At 28.5% G+C, this 2,754-nt stretch overlaps 1 non-coding gene across 1 annotated transcript; it reads left to right on the top strand.

The window, feature by feature from the left end:
* Positions 1-212: 212 nt before the first annotated feature.
* LOC145315347 (U4 spliceosomal RNA) lies at positions 213-353 on the top strand. Its single transcript, XR_013878052.1, has one exon. It is a non-coding gene; the product is annotated as a U4 spliceosomal RNA (small nuclear RNA).
* The last annotated feature ends 2,401 nt before the right edge of the window (positions 354-2,754 follow it).

Genomic DNA, 2,754 nt, shown 5'->3' on the forward strand with positions numbered 1-2,754 from the left:
TTTTACCGTTAGGTATCTCAAATAAATTGCTTTAAAGAATTCAAAATGTAAAGAATAACTATTTTTGTCAAGATTAATGTTCTTTTAAATATGTATTTTTAAAACACCTTATAGATCAATATTAAAAATGACTGCAACGTGTTCATATGTTTTAGGGCAGAAAATTTATTAAGAATCTTTAAAAATATACTACGATTCTCAGTTTTCAGGTTAACTTTGCGCAGTGGCGATACAGTAACCAATGATCGAATAGAGAGGTGCTGTTATTGCTAGTTGAAAACTATAACCAATACCCCGCCCTGGAGATGTGAAATATCATCACCTGAGGCAATTTCTGAAGGCTCTTACGGGAGCAAATAGAAACTAAGATTGTGCAAAAAGTTTAATCATGTTTTTTGAGTAAAATCAGAAGTTCAACCAACCTCCTTTTGAAATAGCCACTAAAATAATTTGTAAACTTAAGAAAATTTTTAATACTTATTTCTCGCATCATATTATAAACAGCTTTCCGGCCGTGGATTTAAAATGTACAATTATAGGACTAAGACCACTTTTTTAGTCCCGAGATGCCGAAGTCACAGGCTAATTCTGGTTTAATCTTATGATTGTACAATGTACATTTTTATATTCGTAAAAAATTGGATATAATACGATGCTAGACATAATTTTTTGGTATGGATGAAAACCAGTTCTAATACACCGGATATATATCGAATGAATACGAGAAAATAAAATAAACCCTTCACAATTACGGATTTGTATAGATTTCCTGTAAATTCTGTTAGATAATATAAAAACCTTTAAATATTCAATATATGTTTTACTTACATGCTAATTTTAAAAACAAATATTAAGATAAAAACAGTAAAAAGTTATCACTTTTAAAAAAGGCATAAATTGCTATTTATTTACTTTTTGAATATTAAAAATTATAAAGGATTCGGTTCTTTCTACACGGCTATACATTTTATTGTTTTAGATTTTAAATAACGATTTGACTAATTTTTATACAAACATGGATTACAATTTTCATAAGTTTCTAATTATAAAAACCATGGATGGACTAACAGGCAAATAGAGCAGAAGTTTAGTTGTCACAAAAAGAATTTGGTCTTTTGGAGCATAACCGACAGACCCAATATATTAAAATCAGAGAATTTTAATCTCAATCTTTAAAAATCTCATTTCTCCAAAAGTGTTGCGGATGGACTAACGGACAGAAGGACAGGCGAGGTAATTTATAGAGTAGCTGTGCTACTTCTTCATTAATGTCCTCACAAAAGCATCAAATTTAATTTTTTTTCTGGTTCCGTGAAACGAGTTAGATCCTCAAATTCTGAAAAGATTCTTAATATTTACAATGTTTATGATGCTTTTATCAATACAAACATTTGTGCTTAATCTTTTGGGATGTAGGATTAAATAAACGTTGATTTTAAAAGTTATAAACTAATTTTAAAAAAAACATATTCTATACAATAAAATAATATTTCATCATAAAAATTTAGTTAGATAGATAATTTATTGTGAATTATCCCAGGGAGGGACATCAGGCTGTTTTTTATAGTAGTCCCCAAAGTTTTATAATAGTGTTTTCTTATTCGTTGGCTTAAGAACTTTGGGGACTTTTATTTAATTTTGATTGGTTGATTCATTAAGTTTAGTGTCCAAACGCTGCAACCAGGTATTATAATCTACAGAAGGAGAAATTTTGGGTATCATCATTGGGGATGAAAATCAATTTATCCCCCCCCCCCCCCAGATCCCACGAATTATCCTATACTTTATTCCTTGTTATATTAAACTCAGATAAAAATCTTAAAAAATTAAATTCATTTTTAATTGAAGCAAAAAAAGAAACCAAAATTATAGAAATGTAAAAGTTATGATAAAAATGTGATAAAGTTTTAAGATAACTCTCCAGGAATTTCCTGCATTCAACTTTAACTCTTGAGTTTTCCCAGATAACTACCTTCAGTGTTCCATCAACACTAACAATTATCCCACAGCGAATCTACACTTTAAGTGGAATAAATATGTTTGTCAGTTGGTTACTATTAATGTAATTATAATTTGTTAATGAATCTATAATTCCAAACTTAGTTCTGTTATGCATTACCCATACCAATTAGTATAATTTAGTTGTTTCGTAGGTCTGTCGCTCGTGTTCTTCAAATTCTACAAAGGAAATGTGATTTTCTAGGCTGTTATTAATAATAGATGGCAGAATTTTGTTGTTAAGATTTTGATTACAAATAAAAAAAGAGTTTGCTTGTGAATAAAAAAAAGATTATTAATAACATGCATTAGATAGATGGACGAACATGCAATCTCTAGTCACAAAATAGCAAATTAGCAAATTGTGACAAAAAAGTTTAGCTACATTGCAAAAACATAGTTATCTTTTTTTAACCTAGATAATTGAGGGGGACAGACATTTTCCCCGGGCTACACAAGGCTTAACATTCGTCCTTTTTTTCTCAACCAAAAATAATTAGATTAATGGATTGTTTTACAAAATTGCTTCTTGTATTGCTTATATTTTGTTACAGTTTTATATTATCTACAAAAAAAAATATTTTGAAGCCTAGTATGAATCAGTTTTTTTATAAGTTGGTACACTTTTTACTAAAGGTTTGATAATCAACTATTCATGCTTTGTTAACTGATTAAAAAATTACATTTATTGATATTAAAAATGCACATATTACGTGATTTGTTTACAATTGGAGCAAAAATTATTTTTTTGGTGAT

Source organism: Acartia tonsa, chromosome 3 (genome assembly GCF_053477335.1).
Source record: "Acartia tonsa isolate MP-2025a chromosome 3, ASM5347733v1, whole genome shotgun sequence".
NCBI classification, from domain to species: domain Eukaryota; kingdom Metazoa; phylum Arthropoda; class Copepoda; order Calanoida; family Acartiidae; genus Acartia; species Acartia tonsa.